Raw genomic sequence first — 27,402 nt, forward strand, 5'->3', positions numbered from 1 at the left:
GCTCCCCACCCCTGCAAATCTCATCTGGCAATGAAAGACAGTTAAAAATAGAATTAAATGTTCTACAATCATAAGCATCCAAATCCATCCTTTCTCCAAATAGCCAATTACCAAAGAAAGAAGACAACGATGCTTTTTCTTCAACTGTGAACCGCCGTTCACCAACTGAGCACCGTGTAGGAAACGCTGCAGGGTCATTTTCATAAAGTGGTCAAGCTCATTGGGCAATAAACACACGTCACCCCAGAGCAGTGACGGCACTTGGGCAGTCTCTTCAGATTTAAGGAAAGAGCTTAAAATTCAAAGCAAACATGTAAATAATTGTCATAAACTCTGTCCACATTTTGGCTTACTACATTCAATTTTTTTCTACCAAGACCTCACTGAGGTGAAACTTGGCAGTAGAGACAACAAAAGGAGGAAAAACTCCAGAGTTCTTGGTGTTTTCTAATTATCATTCCATTATTACATTTAATAGAGTGAAAAAGAAGGTAAGATGTGAGCAAATGTAAAAATGGTGATGGGTTACATTTCACCTTAATAGAAATCAGAAAATATATATTTTTAATGTGTGGTGCTTAGTTTAAAAATTAAATTATCTTCATGCTCAATATATTTAACAGATATATTACACATAATTTTCCAAAGAATGTCAGTCTCATTCAGGGTCTGCTGTGTGTTTCAGAAACCAGTAAATGGACAATAACTCCCACAGATCACCACTCTAACCATCTGCAAACCTAAAAAATGTATTATTAATCCCTTTACAGACATGGCCATGTGAGTTCCATCTTGATACAAGATACAGCCAATTTTCAGTTTTCTATGCTAAGGAAGAACAGTTCATGCCATCTGGTTGTTTTAAGACAAGTTTTGGCAAAGCTAATATCCAGGTGCTTGTCTCTGTGTCAGAGATGATATGAGGTTTCGTTTAATCTTCACAACCAACCCGTTTTACCCAGGAGGAGGAGGATGGTAAATTCCCCCTCAGTCTCAAAGCCAGTTAGCATGGGAGTTGGATTTGGAAACTTGGGGGAAAAATGTCTGGGCCACCTGACTGGGGCCAGGCTGGTGAGATGCTGGTGCTGGTGCTGCGGTTCTATTTCCTTCTGGGTCTGGATGGGTTCAGGACTGGGCCTGTGGATTGTGAACACGTCTGTGCACCTAGACGTGAGGTTGTATGTGATGATGCAGGGAAGCCTGCAAGAGCGGACAGGGGTCCTTGTCCCAGTGGTTACTTATCTCTCACTGAGCCACCCCGAAACAGACTGGCTCCCCTGAGGACATTGACCGTGCGTGTGACAGGGGAGCCTGTAACTCTCACTTCCACACAAGGGCTCTCTCCGTACTGGGTCTCTGCGGTGGGAAACAGGGAAGATGCCAGCTCACCTTCCCTTTGGATGTGGGGAGTTCACCCTGTGCCACCCAGGTAAGTGGGACCAACTCAGGTTCCCTGAGGGCCTTGTGTTATCTTCCCTCCTGTCCAAGTGGACCCTCATGGTGACCTCTGTGTCCTCCCAAGGCAGGTGGCATATTCAGTTCCACTCACATCTTCAACCACATGGACTCCAGGCCCTGCTCACGGTCTGGTGTGAATATAAATATTTGGTCATTTTATTAAACGGTGATTTTTAAGCATCACTACCATATCTGAGAGTAACCTTTTCCAAAATAGGAGTTTTCTGAAATCAGAATCTGAAACGTTTTGCTGACCTCTCCCTTGCTAATTTTCCTCCTTCTGACCTTAGCAAAAATGCCTTTGTTTGCTGCATTGAGAATCCTCAGGACTACCCAGGTATGGGACGGCCCAGCGAGAACACAAAGTTCCTTCTCTGATGGCAAAAACATGTCTCTCTCATCTTGCTTTTGTTTGATCTCTTAATCCTTCTTTCCTCTGGAGCCTGGGAATAGACTAGCTGTGGGTGCTAATCAGCTTTGTTTCATGTTGGCAGAGCTAAGGAAGTAAATGCATGATCTGACCTTTCAGCCTCCGTCACAAAGCATTAATTTCAACTGACTTATAAAAGTTTCATACTCATTTGTGAAGCTCGGTTCCTGTGAAGCAGAGAAGTCAGGCAACGCAGTCTGATTCTGCTTTTTTAGACTTTAGAAATGAAAAATGTACTGTGGCTCTCACTTCTGCCATTTACTGTCATCTTGGGTCAAAGTTTTTGCAATTATTTTAGATGGCCATTTCTAAAGTGACCTTCAAGATTTGAAAGTAAATAAAAGAAAAATCTACTTGAGTTCTCTGCCATAACAGCAATCCAAAATCAGGAAGAACAGATTTTGCATTCTGTGGATGGTGTCAACCTCTCTCTGTGAAATTACAGATGAAATAAGCCAGAGAATCTGAAAAGCTTGATTCACTCTGTCTTTGAAAAACAAAGCCTGATATTAAAGGGAAAACACAACAAAATGTCTTTAAAGGGATCAATGGCCATAAAGGATTGAACAAACAATTGAATAAAAACCTCTGAATCTTAGCTATTTTATATCCTAGGATGGGTGAGGAAAAGTTCCAGAGAAAAGTTCTGTTTGAAGCAGAGCCAGTGTGGGTCTGTCCAGAGAAGGGGGCTTGGGTGTGAGGCATTCTAGACCGACAACAGCTTAACCAAGCGCTCCTGGGGAGGAAGTGCAGGGCCGGGGAACTGTGAGTTACTTGGTCAGGCTGGTGCGCAGTGGGCGAGAGAACCTGCAGAGCCTGGCAGCAGATAAATCCTGGAGAAGAGTGCATTCACTCATCTGCCCCTTCATTTACTCAGTCAACAGATAGTTACTGACGGCCTGCCTGTGCAAAAACCTCTGTTAAATGCTGGGGATGCAACAGGGGCAGCAAAAGTATATGCAAGCTCTGACATCACCGTCTAGATGGGATGTGTGTGGGAGAAACCCTGGTCAGAGACATCACTGTGATTATGTCAGGAAAGATGGTGATTATACGCCTTGAGGGGACTGGAAATGTACACCTAGGCACCGGGGAACTGATGGAGGGTTTAAGCCATGAAATAGATTTGAGGTTCTAGAAAAATCTCTTTGGCTGCTACATATAGCTGGGTGGGACTGGAGGCAGGGTGACGAAGTTAGGAGATTATTATAACGTGCTGAATTTTATTATAACATGTGGGTGTATTAAAGAGCTGATGTGAGCCCCAACAATGGCACAGCCATGAAGGTAGAGGGGAGCGGGAAAATTTGAGAAATGGGAATGGAGGAGAATGGACAAAGCAAAATGAGAAACCAGGTGAGGAGGCTGCAGGAAAGGGAACTGTCAGGGTTTCTTATCTGGTGTAGCTGGCCCTGTGCTTGCAGAGGAAGGGGGTTTGGGACGTGCAAGATCACAGCTCCGTGGCCCCCAAGTGGCCTAGGTTGTCTTTGCATTCCTTCTGAGTCCTGTGTCCTGTGCCCTCCTGCTGTAAAACCTGTAAACCTTAAATACACACATCCATTGACACATCCGTCTCCTTCTACTGAACTGAGGGTAACGACCTTTTCTTTGCTCGCTTTGTGTCCTTAGCAAAGAGTAACACATAGTGAGCAATGAGTACATGTTAAGTAAATTAACACACTACTTCCCGAATCCCATTTTGGATGAACTTGTGGTATGTTTTTGAGTTCCTTAGAAATCTATGAATTTCTTTGACAGCATAATTTATTTTCTTTTATAGACAACATATAATTAGGTCTTGTTTTTTTAATCCACTTTGACAATCTCCATCTTTTAATTGGTACATTCAGATAATCCACATTGAAAGTGATTGTTGACATAAATTGGATTAATATCTACCATGTCTGTAACTGTTTTTTTATTCATTGCATTTATTCTTTGTTTCTTTTTCCCAGTCTATTTTTCTGCCTTCTCTCGTTATAAATTTTAAAAAATCTTTTTTTTTTTTAAGGAAGATTGACCCTGCGCTAACATCTGTTGCCAATCTTCCTCTTTTTTTCTTTTTTCTCCCCAAAGCCCCAGTACATAGTTGTGTATTATAGTTGTAGAGTTGTAGCTCTTCTATGTGGGATGCTGCATCAGCATGGCTTGATGAGTGGTGAGTAGGTCCACGCCCAGGATCTGAACCGGCGAACCCCAGGCCACTGAGGCAGAACGTGTGAACTTAACCGCTATGCCACCGGGCTGGCCCCTGCCTTCTCTTGTTTTAAGTGAGCATATTATATGAGTCCATTTTCTCTTCTTTCTTAGCATATCAAATATATTCCTCTAAGAATTTTTCTTTTTCAGTTACTGTCCTAAAATTTCCAATATACATTTTTAACTGATCTAAGTCCACTTTCAAATAACATGTGTAGTGCAGGCGCCTCGTCACAGAGTATTCTTGGTTCCTCCTTCCCTTCCCTGTGACACTGCTGTCATTTATTTCACTAATCTACATTGTTAATCACCCAACACAGTGTTGCTTTTATTACTTTAAATAGTATTTGTCTTTTAAATCAATTAAGAATAAGAAAAATAAAAGATTTTGTCTTTATTTATTCTTCCTCTGATGCTCTACCGTGTGTTTTTCTGTGGATCTGAATTCTGACCTCTATCGTTTTCCTTCTGCCTGAAGATCTTTTAATATTTTTTGCAGGGCAGGTCTGATAGAAATGAATTCCTTCAGTTTTTATTTGTCTGAGAAAACCTTTATTTCTCCTTCATTTTTGGAGGTCAGTTTTTCCGGGTATGGAATTCTAGGTTGTTAGGTTTTTTCTTTCAACACTTTAAGTACTTCATTCCACTATCCTCTGCTTACTTGTTTCTGACAAAAATTTTGCTGTAATTCTTATCTTTGTTCCTTTATAAGTAAGACCTTTTTTTCTCTGTTTTTTTTTCACGATTTTCTTGCTTGAATGTGATATGCCTAAGTGTAGTTTTTATTTCATTTTATGTGTTTAGTTTTTGTGTCTGTCCTGCTTGGTGTTCTTTTGCTTCCTGGATCTGTGATTTGGTGTCTGTAATTAATTTTGAAAGTTCATGAACGTGGAGTTGGTAAGACATACAGAAAATCCTGGCTCATGAGCTGGCTCAAGCTGGCTGCAGCACACCCTGAACTTTTCTAGAAATAAATATCAAAGAGCTTAAAATATGCCTTCCATCAGGATCAGAAAGTCTAGTCTAAGGACACGAAAAATATTACTTCAAATATTTCTTCTACTCTGTTCTCTCTTACTTGTCTTTCCCGTTTGTAATTACATGTATTTGCACCTTTTAAAATCGTGCAGCAGTTCTTGGACGTTCTTCTATGTTTCTTCATTCCTTTTTTCTCTTTGTATTTCAGTTTGGGACATTCCTGTTGACCTATTTTCAAGCTCTGCTTCTTTTCTTGGCTGTGTCCAGTCTACGATGAACCCGTGGAAGATGTTCGTTATGTCTGTTACAGTGTCTTTGATCCCTAGCATTCCCTTTTAATTCTTCTTAGAATTTCCATTTCTCCATTTGCATTACCCACATGTTCTTACACATTGTGGACTTTTTCCTTTAGAGCCCTTAACGTATTAGTCATAGTGATTTTAAATTTCCTGTATGAAAATTCCAACATCTCTGCCATGTCTGTGTCTGGTTCTGATGCTTCCCTGTCTCTTCAGACTGTGTTTTCTTCCCTTCAGGAGGCCTTGCAGTTTTTTGTTAAAGCTGAACATGATGTGCTGGGTCGTGGGAACTGAGGTCAGTAAGCTTTAGTGTGAGGTCTTGTGCTGATCTGGCAGGAGCTTGGTGGTGTTCGTGTTTCCTGCAGCTATAGGTGCCAGAGACTCAATCCTGTAGGGTCTTGTGTTTCTGCATCCTCTGACTTCCAGCTTCCTCCTCCTCAGAGAGGAAGGAAGACCTTGCAGCTCTTTCAGCTGGAGCCCACTGTGGTTACCCTGGAGCCCGGCTGCTGTGGAGGTAAGATGTGGGGAGGGGAGTGTTCTGTAATCTCATGATTCAGTCTCAGTATTTAGGGGCTTGAGCCCTGGGCTGTGGCCTTCACCAGGGATTCTCAGCTTCCCCGGCCCCACTTGAGGTAAGACAGGAAGGGCAGAGGGGCTGGAGTGGGGCAGGTGTTCTTCCCAGGGTGGACGAGGCTCTGGTAAGGTCTTTCCCCTGGAGAGTGTGCCTTTGTTGAGGCGGATGCTCTGAGTGTGTAAAAAATGTTTTTTTTTGGTTGTTGTTATTAAGACATTTTTTTAGAGCAGTTTTAAGTTTACAACAAAATTGAGGGGATGGTACAGAGATTTCCCTTCTTCCCCCTGCCCCCACACATGCATATCCTCCCCCATTAACAACATCTCCACCAGAGCAGTACATTTGTTACAATCGATGAAGCTACATTGACACATCATTGTCACCCAGAGTCCATAGTATCCATTAGGGGTCTCTCTCAGTGTTGTACATTCTAAGGGTTTGGGCAAATGTAGAACGACATATATCCACCATTGTAGTGTCATATAGAGTATTTTCATTGCCCTAAAAATTCTCTGTGCTCTGCTTATTCATTCCTCCTTCCCAACCCCTGACAACCACTGATCATCTTACTGTCTCCATATTTTGTCTTTTCTAGAATGTCATACAGTTGAAATCATACAGTATGTAGCCTTTCAGATTGGCTTCTTTCACTTAGAAATATGCACTTAAGATTTCTCCACATCTAGTCGTGGCTTGATGGCTCACTTCTTCTTAGCCCTGAATAAAGTCCCATTGTATGGATGTATCCATTCACCTACAGAGGGACATCTTGGTTGCTTCCCAGTTCTGGATAGTATGGATGAAGGTGCTGTAAATACCCACTTATATAGCAATTTACAGAGGACTCTCATTCTGATTGCCTTAGCAGTTACTTTCAAGTTTACACTTGAAGGAATTAAGGTTCAGCCAAATAATGGAACTTTCTTCCAAGAATATAGAGAGCAATGGGTGAAACTTGGACTAAACCAAGTCTTCCAATTCCCAAAAGGAAATTATAAAAATATAAAACAAAATTTTGGAGTAGGGTTATGTACACATGAATAATTAATAGGCAGAAATAGCACCCCTTACAGAATTGAGATATTACTAACTCTAAGCAGCACAATTAATTCACAAGAATAACTTTCTGTATTTTTATACTATCTCTTTGAATCAATATCTGGTCATTGTTTTCATTTTAAATTATACATTCTAGAATCTTTCTAGTTCCTAGAACTAAAGTTTCTAGAATTTTTTCTAGAGTAAATTTTATTTCATTCTAAAGGCAGTGTTAGAGCTATTAGCTTTTAACTTTTAAAGAAATTAACAATAGAATTCAAAAATTTGACCTAATGAGATTCTGCAAGCCCCGTGTGACCTGAGAGGGCCTCCCTTCCTGGTTTACTGATGAATGGTGCAGGCTTTGCATGGACAGGCTGGGGACATGGGGACCTCAGCGGATGCTGGAACTGCGTGGCTACAGAATGACGGCGCCTCTCAGAGTCATCAGCTTAGGTTGACGGTCCCCCCTCACATGCATGTTTCAATATCACAGATTCTCCAATCCTTCCTCTCTCTTGGCACGTTCTACCAAATTGAGTGTTTTTAAGCTCTACGTGTATATTGGCACGTCAAACCATGTGTTCAGCTCATGAGGTTGTTCAGGGGTTTAGATATTACTCATGCATAAAAGAAAGGAGTTCTTGGTGATTATCATGCTATTTCACCTTTGTCTTCAATATGACTCAGAAACAGACAAAAATACAGAGTGTCCATGGGAACAGGGTACTGAGGCTTCTTTTTTCTTTTTGTTCCTTTTCTACTTCTTGCTTTTTAGCCTGTGTATCATAGAATTGGTTGGAAATCTTATGGGTTTAAACCAGCGCTTCTCAACAGCAGCATTGTTGATATTTTGGGCTGGACACTTCTTGTTGGGCAGGGGGCTGTTGTGCAGTGTGGGGTGTTTAGCAGCACCCTTGGCCTCTACACACTAGATGCCAGGAGCGACACTTCCCGCCCAAATGTCCCCCAAGAGGACAAAATCACCCCCAGTTGAGAACACTGGTCTAAATGATCTTCCCAGATGTTTGAAAAGAAAAAATAACCATCAACTCTTCCCAACCAGGTGTTTCCTGAGATCCTGAAACATGGCGCAGAGAGTCCCTGTAACGTGAACCTGTTTTGTGTGTTACCTTACTGTTGGTGCCATTTCTGCCCTGGTGAAATCTCTTCTCTTGTTAATCTGAGCATCCACTTTCCATCATTTGGGAAGTGGGAGAGGGATAGTTATGTGGGTATGTTGGGAGTGGGTGGGGACCTCTGTCAACCCTACCCAGCAACCAACCGCACTCCAAATTCTGAGCCTCCCATGTTCACCTCTCTGCGGACACTTGCATCTTCTCCTTCTCTGTCTCCCAAGTCTTTTACCATTTCTGCACCATTTTCTGTCTTCATATTTTGTGATTTGCAAGTACAGATGTCTTTACTTTTGTTAAAGGTGGAGTTAGGGTTTATTTTCTTGCTTTTATTATATTGGAATAATTCCTGAAAAGAAAAGGCAGAAATGTGGTTATTCTGCCAAGCAAATCCTGGAAGGGCCTGGTCCATTTCCACTGATGAACTCAGAGAGCCAACACGTATGAAAGGAGAAACAGCGAGCATCACGAGTCATGATCACTCAAACCCAGAGCTCCTCTCAGCGAGGTACATGCGTGCACGCTTCCAGAGGAATTGCTTATAATTTCTAAATGGAAATCTCTGTTTTTAATGAGTTAAACTTAATTTTTGTTTACTTGTTCAGAAAGTGTCTTTCCCAAATGGACATCATTTATTGAAACTCTTAAACCTGTAAATATTGTTTCTTAATACTGTTTGAATCACAGAATCACAAAGTCAGAGTTTATTAAATCTCGAAGAAATGATTTAGTGGCTGGTTGATGAGTTTTTTATTTACACCTGCGAGTGAGGCAAGTTGATTGCCCATGCTTTGAAGCAGTGCTATTCAACATGGAGGTGTATTCATCATGGGTACCAATTACCCACAGCTGTAAGGCGTTGCTCAAAGGCATGGGTCTCTTTCTCTCTTCCTAAAGCAGGCCCTGGAACTGCTTCCTTTCCCACCTTCCCCTCCTCCTCGTGGGAGGGGCTTTATGACCATCTTGCCTTATTGGATGTGACAGTCCTTCATTGGAGAAAAGATGGAGATGATGAACCAACGCTGGGAGAAGGAGGAGCCCAGGTTTGGGAAGTCTCTCAGGACAAAGTTTGGGAGGAAAGTGTGAGGTTCCACAGATTCCATCACAACAAAGTCAGGATTTTCTCGGGCTTGCTATATTGTGATGTCTGTCTGAGACAGAGGACCCGCCTTGCTGAGTCTCAAATGAGTCAGGACAAACTTCTATCTATAACTGGGCCTCGTCCCTGACTGTCACCTCAGAAATGAACCGGAGGTGAGTGTCTCCAGTGAGGAGAAGCAGCAGCAGGTGTGGCTGCAGAGCTGACCTCAAGGGAACCTCCTTTCTCTCTCCTCTCCTGCCGGGATGGGGCAGGGGCAGGGGGCGGCCCACTGGGCACAGAGCCCTCCATGTGCAGAGGCCTCACCACAGGCCTGCCACCTGCCACTCCAGGGCTGATTTTGTCCTGAGGAAAACAGACCCTTCTGGATGCTTCTGGCCTCCTTCTCTTTCCTGGACCTCTTCCTCTCATTCCTGTTCTCCCAGTAAAAGTCTCCTGCCTTTTAGGAGGACCTGTTCACCAGGACCCCTCCTCTCCCTGTGGTCTACCCCTTCTGCGGTGAATGACGTGCTCTCAGCCCAGTGAGGTGTCTTGAACGTGGGCACCTGTATAATGTCTTCCTCAGAATACAGTGAGCGACTGATTCTGGAAGAAACACGGTAGAGATCCTTCCCAAGAGCGGCTGCCCTCGAGGGAGCCCTCCGCAGAGCTCAGTCTACAGCACGGGGCTGACACGGGGAGTTTCTGGAGCAGGGCCTCTGTCTGGCTGCAGCTGGCTGTGGATGCCGCGGGGAAGCTGCTGCTCAGCTTGCGCAGTGGGACCGAGCGTGCCCAGTCCTCAGTCCTCAGGGTCTGGAGCCAGGGTTAGTGCACTGCTTGGTTAGTCAAGCTGCAGAGGCCACCAGGAAGGCCTGCTTTCTCCAGCAAACCCCATCCCTCCCTTGTTCACCCTGAGACCTGGCAGGAGTCTGGATTGAGTTCTCACTAATGATTTGTTCTACTTTCTGTATCTTATCAGAGGGGAAATCGCAGAATAAAACCTTTCAGCGTCCAGGAGCCTGGGAACTTCTTGGCTTTGGCAAGGCCCTCGTGGTACAGACTGGCTCTGCCTGCCCATCACACTGCGGGCCGGCCATAAAGCTGTGATGACCAGGAGTGGAGACACAGAGGGAACGTTGGGTCACGCTCTGACATTTATTACACGTCAGCTTCATCAAATGTGACATTTACTTAGTGGGTGACTATTAACCAGATCTTCTGATCTGTAATTTTCCCGTTAATTCTTGACCTGCCTCATTTGGAAGGGAAGATGGGCGGGTAACAAGACTGCTCATGTTGCTTCCCTGGGTGGGGGTGGCAGTGATCCCACTGGCCGTTCACAGCAGTGTTCCCCCAGCCGCTCGGAGGTCTCTTGTCCCTAAAGAGCTTACCCTGCCAAGTGGTGGGAACCACCTGCAGCTGACACACACCGCCTCTCCAACTGGAAAGAGAGGCGACACACGTAAAGTGCATTTTGTAACACCGGTACTTCTCTGCTCTTTAAGAAAAATATGAGCACAGTGGTGTACTGGGACTGCAGTTTATACTTCTGAAGCCGAATCATACCTGTGACCTGTTTTGAAATGAAAAAGAAGCAAATCAATAGGTGGGAAGATGCTGTGACCACAAGAGCTGGTATGTTAACATGCGTGTCCCTGAGCCTACAATTTTCTTTCCCTTCTGCTTCATAGAACTCACTCACTCACGCACATGTGCAAACAGGGCGAGCCTGCGTCCACCCAGCTCACGGCTCTGCCTGGTGATGGATGCAGTGCCTGGCTTCTGCTATGCACTCAGTCAACATGGGTGAATGAACGAACGAATGATGGAAGTGACACAGAGTATCACCCGTCTGTGACACAGACATTGATTTTGTGAGCTGATTCTTGGATGAATCAGGGCATGCCTCGTGCAGTAACATCTCAATAGCTTCATGGAGCCAGGAGAAACAGAATGCTTGTTATTCCAGTCCTGGGCATGGCCTCACACGTCATCAGTGATGACACTTCTTTCCATCCTTACCCTGCTGTAAGCCACCGTTATCTGTGGCTGGACAACTGCACTGGCCTCCTAACTTTTCTCTCCAATCCACTCTTTTTTTCTAACTGATTTTCTATAAGGCAGACAGAAGATTTTTATAAATGCACACCTTGTAGGCCCCTCCTCCATTCAGCATCCTCCAGTGGGTTCCTGTTACTCTTAGGATAAGGAGTACAACCCCACCGAGGCCTGTGAGTCCTGCCTGGCCTGCCCATCCCTCCCTCTCCAACCCCATTTTGTTCCCCTTTGTATGATGCGTGTCCTTCCTGAAGGCCCATGCTGCCTCCTGCCTTGTGCTGATTCTTACCACCTCCCTGTCCCTCTGTCCTTCTCTCTGTCCCTTTGCTTAGCTCACTGCTGCCCTGATGTTTGGCCCAAACATCACTTCCTCAGAGACAGCCTCCCCGGGCTTCAAGTCCCTCCATCACAGTCCTTCATGGCACCCTGTGCTTTTCAAAGGCAGGATTATAATGTGAAATTACAGATATTTTTTGTCATCATTGGACTAACATCTATCTCTCCCATATTATAAGCTCCATAGGTCAGGGGAACCTCCCTCTTTTGTTCTAACAACAAATATTTATTGAGCTTCTGTTGTGTATCAGGCTTGTCTGCATTGTTCAGTAGGGTAGCCACCAGCCATAGTTGGTTATTTAAATTCAATGAAAATTAAATAAAACTAAAAGTCCAGTTCTCACACTAGCCACAGTTCAAGTGCCCACAGCCATCTGGGGCTGGTTGTTACCATATCGGATAATGCTGAGTTATGGAACGTTTCTGTCCCTGCGGAAAGTTCTGTTAGATAACGTTGGTCTAGATTCTGATGAACCCATAGGAACAACACAAAGTCTGGCCTCCACGGAGTGTCCTCTCTGGTAGATGGTCCACTAGGTGTCATGTCTGATAGGGCCTGCCTGGGGTAGACCCTCCCCAAGTATTCGTGGAAGAACTTAATTAATAAACGATTTTCCTATAAGGTCGACACTAGCATGTTGTCAAGCACAAACATATATAGAGAATTCATCCTAGTACTTCATGTGCGTGTGAATGACATACGCATATTCAACAAGCCTGTCTCAATGATTATTTACCACACACCCTGTTTCCCTGGTGTGCTAAGTAGAAAAATAAACAGCAGTAATTAGAGATGATTCAGCAGCCTCTCCAAGCTGACTGATCCTCAGAGAAGGTCTCCTTTTTGCCATTTCTATAAGTGAGGGTTCATTTCAAGCTTAAATAAATACTATAAAACCTCTGAGGAAAGGTAAAGATGAGAACTGAAAATATGTGTAGAAAAAGGAAGCAGTGGCCTTTGCTTCTTGTTTGACAATGGTTTTTTTTTTGTCTTTGCAAATTTATCGTTTCTTTCAGGGAAAATTTAATGTTTTAAAAGAGTATTGCAGCCAGCATTCCTGTTCTTTTCTTCGTGTTCCCTGTTGCTTCCTTGGGGTGAAGAAGTAGGGGCAGTAGGTGGTAGCGTCCTTGAACCTAAGGTGTGGAGACAGATGGGGATTTCCTCTGGAGCAGATAATTTGATCGGGTTCTATGTGGACAGCAGTTGACCCTCCTCTTCCTTTCAGCCCCGTGGCCTAGGGGTGGGACACAGTTCTGCGTGGGTCACTCCTGTTCTCCTGCGCACGGGGTTAAGAGCCTGGACTCCTCCTCACCTCTCCAGAACCAAGGGCTTTCTCAGGAAAGTGGAGTCAGTGTGAACTCCTGACACTTGCTCCAAGCGCTAAGTGGAAGAAACTCTACACTTGCTGAAACATGTTTATGGTAGTTACATTAAAATCCTTCCCAGATAAGCCCAGCCTCTGGTTCCTCTTGGTATTGTTATCCATTGATTGTCTTTTATCATGCAAATTGTGATTACTCTGGCTCTTTGTATGATGAGTGATTGTGGAGTGAAGCTTGGACATTTTGGGTACTATATTAGGAGACTTTGGGTCCTATTTAATCTCCTTTTAAGCAGGTAGTCCCCTATTGGGGTGCAGCATGAGCTGGGGCTTCCTGCTGGCCTGTTAGCACTGCCCGGCTGCAGTGGGGAGCACGGCCTCACACAGATGGGCTGCAGACCAGTGGGGAGGATGTTCGTCTTCCCTTGACCCTTCTGATGCCTTCCCAGTAAGGGCTTTGACCCCTCCTTGCCTCTGAGCCAGAGCGTAAGCTCAGCTCCCCGGGGCCCTGCTGACATGAGAGGAGGGAAGCAGGGTGCCCACCACCTCCTCTGCCCTGTTGATGCCCTGAGGGGTGGGGGCTCCCTACTCAGCCTCTCCCCGAGTTTGTTTTGAATATGGTGGGGGTAATTTGAATCTGCATTCACTGGCCCCTGGAGTGACCTCTGTTCCAGCAGCGGTGTCTCTCTAAGGCAATGAGGAGACGCTCTCCCAGGTAGCAGGACTTCTCAGCATTCCTCGTCACCGAGTTGACGAGAAAGTGTGCTCCCTTACTCGCTGGGGGCCTTGTCATTCCGTAGCTTGTCCTGTCTCTACTTCTGAGGCTTGCGGTCCTTGGTGTCTGGCTCCATAACTATTTACATTAGTACAAAAGAGCACTTAAAACTATTCTGAGCTTAGGGTTGCCCTAGTCTGTCCCTGCCTGTGGTATTAGTTGGAAGTTGGTCTCCCTTTGCTGTACGTGTGGGTTACTGTGAAATACATTTAATAATCACTCTTGCAAACTCCATCAGTTTCAATCCTCAAATAACACACGAAAGTACTCATTTGGGTAATTTTGAACAATGCTGCGCAATTTCCTTGCTTGTACTTTGTCTTACAATCTAAGGAGTAGAAAATGGGTGTGATGATTAATTTTACATGTCACCTTGGCTGGGCCGAGGGATGCCCAGACATCTGCTTAAACATTATTTCTGGGTGTGTCTGTGAGGGTGTTTCTGGAAAAGGTTAACATTCAAAATAGTGGGCTGGGTAAAGCAGATGGCCCTCCCCAATGTAGGCAGGCTTCATCCAACAGATTGAAATAGAACAAAAAGGCAGAGGAATGTTGAACTCACTCTGCCTGACTGGTTGAGCTGGACGTCAATCTTGCTCCCTCGCGTCTCTGGCTCTCAGGCCGTCAGACTCTGCCACCAGCTTCCTGGGCTTCCAGCTTACAGATGGCAGATCTCAGCTTCTGTAATGGATGGTGTGGACCAATATAATAAATCTTATAATCTTAAATTTATATTTTTTTATAAATTTAAAAATTAATAACATTATATTATAAAATTATAATAAATCTTATATAATTAATCTTATAATAAATCTCTTTATAAATACACACACACACACATTTATCTCCTATTTGTTGTTTCTTTGGAAAACCCTAATACAATGGTTAAAAAAAAAAGTTTTATCCTCGGAATGGAGGCCTCTTCATTAAAGGTGAACCTCCAGTCTGCACGTTGTGGTCAGGAATCGCTGTTTGCTTTGCCATAGCTGTACCTCCTAGGTTCTGTTCTTTGTTGAAGACTCCACATTAAATCTAAAGAGAAGAGGTAAATGTCCTGGACAACACGCCCAGATGGAGAACCTAAAGGGAAGACAAGAGTTAAAAACTTCGAATGGAAAATTGCTTTGAAACATATCATCCCAAATCTACTTAACATTAGGCCAGGGGAATATTGTGTATTACAAGCTAATTTTGCGAATGACATTTCAAAGATATCTTCTTAACCTAATTTAAGTGCATTCTATTGTGATTCTCTACATACTGCTTGTGAATAAAAATCCAATTACTGGAGCGAGACAAATTAAAATTTTTCTGGATACAGCAATCTTTTCTCCTTCCTTCCTGAGAATGCCAAAGAATGCTGCTTGATCTTTTAGAAAGCAAAGGCTGTTACATGTAATCATTTTGGAGAGTCTGAAATAACTTTCCTGTTTTTGTGAACTCCTGTGGATCCATCTTGATCCGTGAAGTCGTCACCTCTGTAACGTCTGTACAACAGTTTCGATGCTGCCTGTTTTGTAACTGCCCCTGCAGGTTAGCTATGTTGCTGTCAAGTGGCGACAAAAAGACATAGTTAATCGATCTGAACTACTTAGTTGAGTTGGGCACTAGAAATTGTTATAAATTTTGAAGCTCTTTGTTAAGCAATTCGTGTTTATTTAAAATTTGAACTCTAACTGGGTGTGTCACATCTTTCATGTATCAGAAATAAAATGTGAAGATAAATGGTCCCTTTTTCAAGCCTCTAAAATCTGTATGGAAATCTAGCAAAAGGTGAATCTTTCTTTGACTTCATTTTATGGCGGATTTGCTTGGTCTGCGTTGTTTCCCTCAGGACTGTATTTTCCTCTACTCTGGCTGTTTGGTTGAACCCAGTTCGGTAACCCTCTGGCTAAGTATTTTCTCCAGCTTGGAGGAGACGTGCCCTGTCTTCAGTGCTTGTTTTACTCAACTTCTTGGTACATTTTTTTTGGAGGGAAAACCATGAGGAAAGTTTCCAAAATCTCAAGTTTAATTTAGGTTAAAGACAAGGAGGTGGTTCTGTTTCTTCCTTCTTCTTGAAAAAACAATCCTGTCGCCTTCCTTTCTCTCCTCATGTCCGACTTACCTTAAAGACTCAGTTATCTGCCTTCTAGTTATTTTCAAGTTGACCTTCAAACCAATTGGAAGACTAGTATTAGGAAGTCAAGAGAAAAGCAGACTGAATTTTAAAATATACTTGAACTGTTTCCATTGTCTACTTAAATATTTGAGTATAAAAGTAAGCGCAGTCATTGTGGAGAAAAGTCCAGAAGCTTCAAAGTGGAAGTGCAAGTTCTGTGCCTCGGTGAGACCCCTCTCCTGGGAGGACCGCTGCGGGTTCCTCACTGGCAGTGGTTCTGTGTATATTGCTAGACGTGTCCCAGTCATACACAGAGATATTCACGCAGTAATTTATTCTTCCTCCTTTCTTCCCCTTAATCCAAGGCATCATATTATGTGTTCTCTTCTGCAATTTGGTTTCTTAACATATTTCTTGGAAAACTTTGCAAGCTCTTACTATAATTCTACTTCACTCTATCATAATTAAAAATATTTGGTTAAAATAAATATGTACTTGGTACCAAATAAAATAGTACAAAAAGGCTTAAGGCAACGAGCCACAGTCCTACCACATACCTCCCAGGACCCTGCTCTTATCCAAGGCCACTGCTTTGAACTATTCCCATTTTTACTTCCATTGGAAGGCACTGCCATAACCCTAGACAACATGTTAATTCTATTTTTTCTTTGCAGCATCAGACAATTTTTATTAACTCCCTGATATGAAAGATGAATATTTGGCTCACTTACACGCTTTGTATCCTGATATTTGATTACGTTTCTTCATTAATTAAGATTTTAACGTAAAATATTTAAAAACTGTTATTTCATGTCCCATCATTGTCTTAACAACAGCTGTACTGAGGTGTAACTGACATACCATAAAATCACCATTTAGAGATTACAGTTCAGTAGTTTATTAACAGAATTGTGTAACCATCACCGCTATCCGGTTCCAGAACCTTTTCGTTACTCCAGAAAGAAGCTCTGTACCCCCTCACCCTACCTCTGGCAACCACTCATCTGCTGTCTGTCTCTATGGATTTGCTTATTCTGCACATTTTATATAAATTAAATCACATAATGTGTGGTCTTTGTGACTGGCTGCTTGCACAGCATAATGCTTTCAAGGTTCGTCCATGTTGTAGCCTGAATCAGCACTCCATTCTTTCTTGTGGCCAAATAATATTCCATTTTGTTTATGCATTCATCAGGTGACACTTTTTTTTTTTTTCTTCCACTTTGGGTATTTTGAATAAGGCTGGTGTGAATGTTCATGGACAAGTTTTTTTGAGAACGTATGTTTTCAAATCTTTGGGTGTTTACCTAGAAGGAGAAGTGCTGGCTCATATGGAAACTCTATATTTAACTTTTTTTTTTAACTTAAATTTTTTGTTTATTGCAGTAACATTGGTTTATAACATTGTATAAATTTCAGGTGTACATCATTATACTTCTATTTCTGCATAGATTACATCATGTTCACCACCCAAATACTAATTACAACCCATCACCACGCACATGTGCCGAATTATCCCTTTCGCCCTCCTCCCTCCCCTCTTCCCCTCTGGTAACCACCAATCCAATCTCTGTCTCTATGTGTTTGTTTATTGTTGGAAAGATATTCCGTGCTCTTGGATTGGAAGAATTAACATAGTTAAGATGTCCATACTTCCTAAAGCCTTCTATAGATTCAATGCAATCCCTATCAAAGTTCCAACAACATTTTTCACAGAAATAGAACAAAGAATCCTAAAATTTATATGGAACAACAAAAGACCCCGAATAGGTAAAGGAATCCTGAGAAAAAAGAACAAAGCTGGAGGTATCACACTCCCTGATTTCAAAATATACTACAAAGCTATAGTAACGAAAACAGTATATTTAACTTTTTGAGTTAAACTGAAATTGTGAAAACAATTTGGAAAAGTGCTAGACTTTTGCAAATTGGCTGCATCGTTTTCATTCCCACCAGCCATGTACGAGGGTCCCAGTTCTTCCACATCCCCATTAGCACTTGTTATTGTCTGTCTTTGGTTGTAGCCATCCTAGTGTGTGAAGTGGTATCTCATTGTGGTTTTGATTGGCCTTTCTCTGATAGCTAATGACATGAGTTTCTTTTCATGTCATTATTGGCGATGAGTATATTTTCTTTGGAGAAATATCTATTTAGATCCTTTGCCCACTTTTTAATTGAGTTGTCTTTTCACTGTTGAGTTGTAAGTGTTCTTTATATATTACAGATATGTGGCCTTCATCAGATATATGATTTGCAAATATTTTCTCCCATTCTATGAGTTGTCTTCTAACTTTCCTGGTGGTGTCTTTTAAAGAACAGAGTTTTTAATTTTGATGAAGTCTAATTTATCTATTTTTTTTGATTGCTTGTGCTTTTGCTATTATATCTAAGAAACCACTGACTAATATAAGGTCATGCAGATTTATGCCTATGCTTTCTTCTAAGAGTTGTATAGTTTTGGCTGTTACATTTAGGTCTTAGCTCCATTTGAGTTAACTTTTGTATATGGTGTGAGGTAAGGGTCCAACTTTGTTCTTTTGTAGTTGTCCCAGCACCATTTGTTGAAAAGATCATTCTTAGCCCACTGAATTGTCCTGGCACCCCTGTTGAAAATCAATGGACCATAAGTGTAAGGGTTTATTTCCAGATCTCAATTCTATTCCATTGATCTATATGTCTATTTTTATGCTATTTCCACTTAACAATATATATTGGAGACATTCATGTATCAGGACATAAAGAGCTTCTTCATTCTCTTCTGTTGCTGCACAGCATGAATTGAACTTTATTGAATGTTTGTAATTTTAACTCAGTTCATTTTTCATTGACAATGAATTGTTTACAATTATTATTTTTTGGTGACATGAACCTTTTAACTGCCCATATATCTCTAAGATAAAATTCTCTTAAGTAGACTTGCTTATCCAACTAAGTGAACAAAATGGATTTGGTTGAGTTTTCTAGAGAGCTGAGATGGACCCATATGCCATTGTGTGAATTAGTCTCCAAATGAGCAGATGAATAAAATACGTTTTTTCCCTTACTCATGCTCAAACAAAGTGAGACCTTTTCAGAAAGTAAATAAGATTTTCTTCTGTCCCTATTCACCTTTCCCACAGTGGAGGAGGTTGTATTACAGTGATCTGTCCAGTTCCAAGTTGATGTTGGACTTTTACATTGGGCTTCTGTTATGGACTGAAATAAGTCCTTTTCTAGTAATATAATTTTCTTTCTTTCCCCACAAATGAATTAGTGGAGTAACAGACAGATTGCAACTCCCAGCATTCTCCTCCAGGGTTTAACTCTTCACCTGCAAGTTCTCATTGGTGCCCGCTCCTTGCAATTGACCATCTACTGTCACCATTTTTCCTCTCTCCTCCCAATATGCTGAGCATTTGACATGTTTTTCTTATTTAGTTCTCATAACCATCCTACGATTTGGGTGCTATTCTCATCGCCAGTATACAGATGAGGAAACCAAAGCTTGGTGAGGTTCAATATGTGTCGAAAAAGTAAACAAGCAGATCTGGTTTGTCTGATTCCAGAGTGCAAATGTTTTACTGCTCTAATGCCAGGCTTACAGCTGCTCTGCATCTGCTCTTCTGGTTTTGGACTCCCAGGGATCAGGTCAGCCCAGGTCACCCCTGCTCCGGGCCATTCAATGTGCTGCCTCCATAGCTCAATTCACTTACGTTTCTCTTTTCCCTGATTAAAGTAGAAGTTATGGCAATTTTGCAAATTAAATCAATTTCTCTTGAGATAGATATAAAAAATTCAGGTCAGCTCAAACGTATTTGCAAGAGCTGCTCAGTGAAATCTGTAAGTTCACGGAGGTACAGGCAGCTCTTTCTGCAGTGTGTGAATTAGCTGCATGCTTGGTGCAGTTTTCCTTCCTCTTGCTCATTGTTTTAGTTCAATAGCTTAAAGCCTACCCCAGCAATTTGCTCTCATAAAGGAAGAGAAGTCAACTCTAATAAATCTTAGTGTCTTCTTAGCTCTTGCTCAAATGTGGTAAAGTTTTTAAAGGGATTAAAGAAAGCTAAAAAAAATTTCTTTCTTAGGGATACAAATGTTAGGAATCATGTAGTGATGTTTTCAAAGGACCCTTTTGATAAAGATACCAAAAGGAACAATATGGCTCAAGTCACTGCACAGAACAGAACAACGAGCTGGGGGAGCAGGAGTGGATCTGATCAGAAGAAAATGAGATGCTGCTATCAAAAACGGAATTAGTAAAGAATTTGTTTGAAAATTTAATGTACAAAGTTTCTGAAATATTAATATAGCCTTCTTAAAGCAGTGTGAAGGAAACAGACAGCAACATTACTTGGGAAAGAAGAGAGAGAAATCTTCCAAGGCAGGAATTGTGTATGATAACATACTCCAGATTTATGGCAAAATCGATAATTTGAAAGTGTATGAATGAAACTGATATAATCTATTAAGTCAGAATATATGAAATTGCCAATATTCAACCATATTTTTAACTTAAAAATTGCAATTTTATATGCTTTGATCTAACACTTCATTAGAGTCTGGTACAAAAATAGCCACATTAAAAATAGTAGTTTGTTGAACACCTACAACCCAGATGATCATAATGTCAAAGTATTTTTGGACTTGAAGCTTGGTTTAACTCTGAAATCTGAAGCCCAAGTGCTCCACTGTCCAAAGGAGTCAGTTATGCTTCCAAAGGCTTCTTCCAAAGTCAGAAGTTGTACGATCTGCCCAGTGGTGGCCCTGGTGTGGACAGCCGTGCCTGTGTGGTGACCACAGGTACTGCGGTGTGGTCATCTGTACATTGCTGCTCTGACACCTGCACAGGCCACAGTGGTGCTCCCTGCTGGACTTCCACGGCTAAAGCTCTTTAGTTTACATGGACGCTTAACCATCTTCCCACCACACACCAGCCCTGTCCTGTGCCCATCTGGAGATCCTTCTGTTCTCGGCCACATGTCTGCCACTACTAACCCTCCCCCATGACGCCTTCCTTCTGAGTGGTGTCCTGGTCATTGCGATGAGGTCCTATTTGCAGCCCTTGCTGTACATTCCTATTAACAGGTCTCGTTAAGAAGATCTGTGAATGCTGAATTTCAAACATGAAGGGATAGGAGGACTCATAATACCCAGTCTCAAGATAGTAATCAAGACCCTTGGATGTTGGTGAAGGACAGTCATGCAGATCTGTGGAACAGAACCAAGTTCGGAAGGAGACCATATATTGTCAGTGGATTTTTGACAATGGTATGGAAGTAATTCAATAAAGCAAAGATAGACTTTTCAACAAGTGGTGCTGGATCAATTGGGCATCCATATATAAAACAACGAACCTTAGCATATATCTTGCACCATATACAAAAATTAACTTGAGGTGGATCATAAACCTAATGTGAAACCTAAAACTAAAAAAAGTTCTAGAAGAAAACATAGGAGAAAATCTTTGTGACCTTTTGACAAGCAAATAATTCTTAGATAAGATGCAATAAACACAAAGCATAATAGAAGAAAATTGATAAATTGAATAAACTTCATCAAAATTAAAAACTTCTGCTCTTCAAAAGACACTGTTACTATAAAAAGACAAGCAATAGACTGGAGGGAAACATTTGTAAAAAACATACACAATAAAAAAACACAACAATCTAGTAATCAGAATATATAAAGAACTCTTGAAACTCAATAATATGAAAACAGACAAAAAGCAGAGCAGGGGGATATATTTGGACACTTGATCAAAGAGAAAATATGGATGGCAAATAAGCACATGAAAAGATGCTCAAAGTCATTAGTCATAAGAGAAATTAAAATTAAAACCAAAAGGAGATAATGTGACACATAAATTAGAATGGCTTAAACATTTAAAAAACATAAACTAGTAGTACAAAGTGCTGGTGAGGATGTGGAGCAACTGGAACCCTCGACCACTGCTGGTGGGGGTGCAAAATTGTGCAGCCACTGTGGAACGCATTCTGGCAGTTTCTTGTAAAGTTAAACATATGCTCACCATTCAACCAACAACACAGCTCCTAGGTATTTACCTAAGATAATTGAAAATGTACATTTACAAATGGGTCCACACCAAGACCCATATGTAAAGGTCTATAGTAGCTTTATTCACAATAGACCTGGACTGGAATACCCCAACTGACCATCAACCTGTGAATAGATAAACAAAGTGTGGTTCATTTACACAATGGGATACTCCCCAGCAATAAAATGAATGAACTACTGATACACTCAACAACATGATGAATCTCAGAGTCATAATGAAAGGTGAAAAAAGCTAGACTCAAAGACTGTGTGATGAGTGATTCCATTTATATGACAGTCTGAAAAGACAAAACTACACACGGGGAATCAGATCAGTGCTTGTCAGGAGCTGCACGTGGCAGGAGTGATTGACTATACTGAGATAGAAGGGAATGTTTTAGGGTGATGGACATTGTCTATATCTTTATTATGGTAGTGGTTTCACAGCTGTATTTCTTTTATCAAATCTCCTAGAACTGTACACTTAAAAAGGGTGAATTTTACTATATGTAATTATTCTCATTAAAACTGATATTTAAAAAACAGAAACAGTTAGAAAAAAGGGAAAGGATCTATTTCTTGATTTCTTTCTTCTCTTCTAAACAAACTCACCCACCTTTCCCCAGCTGTTGGCTTTGCACAGTAAGTGATGTTGGGAGGGCCCCAGGAGACCTGTTATTCCCTTCCCTCAAGCCAGTGGTTACTGACTCGCCTCTTTTTATATTCGTAGGAGTCAGAGGAACCATTAAGTGTTTCCCAGAGCACAGCTTCCCAACCACAGAGCCTGTGCACGAGTAATAACTGAAGCACTTGGGGCAGTCTGGCACCCAAGGGACCGTTCAGGGCCACAGGTCAGTTCCCTCCAGCCCAGAGCAGTGCGGTCTTTTCCCAGGTGTCTTACAAAGGTGATCGCAATTTTGTGTGAGCCAGGACACGAAGGAGGTTAGGAAGCACTGCCCATGAAACAAAGATTGGTTTCAAGGTGATTGGCTCTGTCTCAGAAATTGTTGATAATTTCTCTTGCTAAAACTAAGTACATAAATAGATACACTCAATTCTTTCTCGTTCGAGATCCCACTACTTTAGAAATTTCAGAAACTCTGCAAAATTTAACTCAGAGAGCATTGAAGTTTTATCTCCTCCTTCTCTGATACTGAGGAGTCTACTCAAAATAATATGACCACGAAGGGGAACATATAGGTTTTCCAGATAAGCAACAAATTTTCAGAAAGATATTCATTGGCAGTCAAGATAGTGATTAAAAAGTGAACTTTTCGAGCCAGCACTGATGGCCTAGTGGTTAAAGTTTGGCGTGCTCTGCTTCAGTGGCCCAGGTTCAGTTCCTGGGTGAGGAACCACACCACTCGTCTGTTAGTAGCCGTGCTGTGGCGGGGCTCACACAGAAGAACTAGAAGGACTTACAACTAGAATTACAACTATGTACTGGGCTTTGGGGAGGAAAGAAAAAAAAAAAGAGGAAGATTGGCAACAGATGTTAGCTCAGGGCAACTCTTTCCCATTCAAAAAAACAAAAGAATTCAGTAAATTAAAAAAAGAAAAGAACTTTTCATAGTCATTTAATAGACCTAGTATGACCTTTGTGGGTTACTGTTAACATTTAGAGAGTCTTCATGTACTTGAATTCATTCATTCAGCATATACTTAACGAGGGCCAGACACTCTGTTAGGCACTGGAGGTACAGTGGTAAATAAGTTAGAAATGATCCCTTCCGATTCTGGAGAAACATTCTAACAAACATGTAGGAAATCCAGTGTGACAGGTTCTTTGATAGAAGAAGTGGGGAGGGATACAGGGCTCTGGACCCGCTACCTCAAAATGAGGTGCCTTAGCATACTGAATATTTTAAGCTGAAGGAGTTTGGGAAAAACGGCAGAAGTAGGAAGGTTACTCTGACCACCTCCCCCTATCAACCTTCTTCCCTGAAGCAGGTCATAGAACCCTCATGTGAGAGGTGCCCTCCCTACACCCAGATGACAGGAGCATCCTTGTCCCTGAAGACAAAGGGACACTAGAAGAAGAATCCTAACACACAGGCCTGGCTAAGCTCCCTTGGTTCACCACATTCCCTCAGACTCCCTACCTGTTCTGTTCCTCCACAACTGCCCACTCTTCATCAAACCTAGCAGAAAATACTCAGGTCTCACTGTTTCTTCAGGTCTTCACATCTTTGTGAAGGCTCCAGTGTCACGTAAAACTTCTTAAATAAATGTGTATGCTCTTCTGTTAATCTGTCTTTGTGAGTTTAATTTTCAAAAGCAGCCAGGAACCCTAAGAAGATTTAGGGAAACTTCTTCCTCCCCTCCAATGGCTCAGGAGAATATGATTTGAGCACTTATCCCAGACCAGGCTAGGAGAGTGCACCCTGGAGTCATGTTTTTTTTTGTTGTTGTTGTTGGAAAGGATTTGCCCTGAGCTATCATCTGTTGCCAATCTTCCTCTTTTTTTCGTTCCCTCCCCAAAGCCCCAGTGCACGGTTGTATATCCTAATTGTAAGTCCTCCTAGTTCTCCTATGTGAGCCAATGCGACAGCATGGCAACTGACAGACAGGTGGTGTGGTTCTGTGACCGGGACACGAACCTGGGCTGCCAAAGCCATGAGAGTGCTGAACTTGAACCACTAGGCCATCAGGGCCGGCTCTGGAGCCATGTTTTATAAACTGGATTTGAAGGATCACTATCAGTGAGCAAGCAATTGAAAGTTAGAGAGATGGAAACACTGGAGGAATAATATTAAGGATGCTGCCTCAGTGCTGTGCTGGGGTTAAAGCTGATGGAGACAAGTTGAGAGACAAGATGAAGATTATAGAGACAAGTGACCCTTGTTAGGGAGTTTGAACTTAATTCTGAGGACCAGATGGTTAAATGCAAAAGAATGTTTTATATTTTCTTTCAGGAAAATCACTCTTACTTCAGGGGAGCAATTAGATAAGAAAAGGGATAAAGCTTGAAGCAAGAGAAGCTTAAAGCATATTTGGAAGTAATGAAACTGAATTTCCTTGAAAATGAATTTCATGTCATATTTTCACTAATTCACACTGTATTCATCAATTGTGAAAATTTACCATGGACCACACAAAATCTTATATCTATATAATTGATAATGGAATCTTAGATGAAATTTCAATCTGTGTATTGGTGAAGCCAAATGGGAAGATCTTACTGGACCCAACTGTGAAGCTGGATTTTCAGTCACCCCATGATGATCCGTGTTGTTGAGAGCTACTTCTCGGCTGGAAATTCTGCATCACCTTGCAATTATCTGTAGATAAGGCCAACACCACAATTTTCTAATTTTAGACAAAAATTAATCACGAGCAAAATCTGAAGAGACAAATCTCAATTTGTCAGAGGTAGAACTAACTTCAGATTATTTGTATACTCACCTTGGAAGAGAAAAGATTGAAAATTCCCGTTCAGTGGCAGTTTTTCTCAGAGCTACTGCAGAAGCTTGGTTCTTTAATTAGCAGGCGTGTCACAAGCACAGTGGATGGATGGCAGCGTCTAGATGTAGCCACGAGCCCCTCACCTGGCATGAGCAGCGGCATTGTGACACCGGAGGAACTTGAGTCAGGAATCAAATGTATTTCATAGTGGAAATAGATTTAGAAGGTCCTTAAAATTAAAAATTTAATCGTATTATACATTTTGACTTATCCCAGTGCAACAGTTGAAATTTTGTCTTAAAAATATCACACTTGAGGAAATCTTAGCGTCTCAGAGTCATACTTACATATTTATAACTTAGAATCAATAATTAATAGGTCAGTGATCCTTAAGAATTCTTTTGTGGTAGTTAAGTTTAACAAACCTGTTCAATTGTGTAAGTTGTGGTCAGACAGTGTAAAGTAGAAAGGGATGACAAGAGACTAACTTTCTTAAAAAAGTAATGAGACAGAATAGTCCACTAGATCAGCGGATCTCTAAGTATGGTCCCTGGACCAGCAGCGTCTGTCCTGTCTGCTTAGAAACAGGATAGAAACGCAGATCTTGGCCCCACCTGCAAGCTGCTGAATCAGGACCTCTGGGGTGGGCCCAGCAGTCTGCGCGAGCACAAGCCCTCCGGGAAATTCTGGTGCACACTCAAGTTTGGGAAGCATCGCTCTGTGTTTCGCAATTTCACGTTCTTTGGCAAACTTGATCTTTCAATTGCCAACAATTATTTTCCCAAGGCCACTAAGAACCAAAGGTCCTTGTTCACTGTTAATGGAGGACTGCGAGCTACTTAAAGCAAAGATTGTGTGTTAGTTAAATCTGAATGACCTAGAGTAGAGGCTTAGGTCATTAGTAAGTAGAATTGCAGAAAATCTATTATTTATTAAGAGTACATTCAAGATGACCTTGTATTCACCTGAGCTCATTGCTTCAGCTTTATTTTGCTAGAGAATGATTCCCAGAAAAGAAAGTGGTGATCTGATGTCTAAGTCAGTATCGTTTGTAAGATAGGCCACAGGATCTCACGGAAGCTTCGTTAGATTGATAAAAACATGATCCAGGAACGATTCGTGTACTCGCTTACACTAGAACGGTCATTTAAAAGGGCCTTAAAAACTTTATAAAGTAATTGTTTTCACATTTCAACTTATTCCAGCCTATTTGTGATTGAAATTAATAAAAAAGTGACTCTTTAAATGTAATCTTAATAATAACTTTCTGTGGATATTCACTGATTTGTTAGATCTTTTTTGGTGCTTAGACAGCTAGGTATGTCCATAAATAAATATCTTCAAAAAATGTATAGAACAGTAGTTCCAAGAGTTGTTTGACCATGACCCACAATAAGAAATATGTTTTGCATTGCAACACACACACACGTGCACACACACACACCACCGCAACTAAACAGAATTTCATGGCATAATACTTAACCTTACAACTTGTGATTCAGTCTACTCCATTGTAATCAATTCTAGGCTGTTCTGTCACTTAACAGCTATTGATCACAACGCATTAAATTGGTTTCAAAACCTCAAATGGATTATTGTGCTAGATACTTCCATTTGCCTTTCCAGGTCCGACCCTCATCCTTCTCCCCACTGCTCTGTGCCCTGTACGCCAGGCTCACCTGTGTGGACTACATAGTGGGTGCGTTTGCTCTTAGCTTCCTGCCAGGTTTGGTGATGGGTACAGGGATGTCCTGGGATGCTCAGTCTATTGGACCACAAACTTCACTGATGTAGTGGGTTCCTGAATCTTTTTTTAAATAACAGCCTTATTGAGATATATTTCACAAACCACAGAATTCATCATTTTAAAGTATACAGTTCAATGGTCTTTAGTACATTCACGAGTTGTGCAACCATCACCATAAGCTAACTTGAGAATATTTTCATCACTCTCAAAAGAACTCATGTGCCCATTAGTAGCCACTGCTCACTTCTCCCCACCCTCCTGCCCCCAGCCCTAGGCAACCACCAATCTACTTTCTGCCTTTATGATTTTCATATTTTGGGTGTTTCATGTAAAATGAGATCATACAATATATGGCATTTTGTGTCTGGCTTCTTTTACTTAGCATAGTGTTTTCAAGGATCATCAATTTTGTAGCACGTATCAGTACTTCCTTGTTTT

General features: G+C 41.7%; 1 long non-coding RNA gene across 1 annotated transcript in view; it reads left to right on the forward strand.

Moving 5' to 3' along the window:
- Positions 1-27,402, forward strand: part of LOC131415493 (uncharacterized) — an 82,057-nt gene that overhangs the window by 19,935 nt on the left and 34,720 nt on the right. The window lies entirely within an intron of this gene.

The sequence above is a fragment of the Diceros bicornis genome, chromosome 16 (assembly GCF_020826845.1).
Source record: "Diceros bicornis minor isolate mBicDic1 chromosome 16, mDicBic1.mat.cur, whole genome shotgun sequence".
In the NCBI taxonomy this organism is placed as follows: domain Eukaryota; kingdom Metazoa; phylum Chordata; class Mammalia; order Perissodactyla; family Rhinocerotidae; genus Diceros; species Diceros bicornis.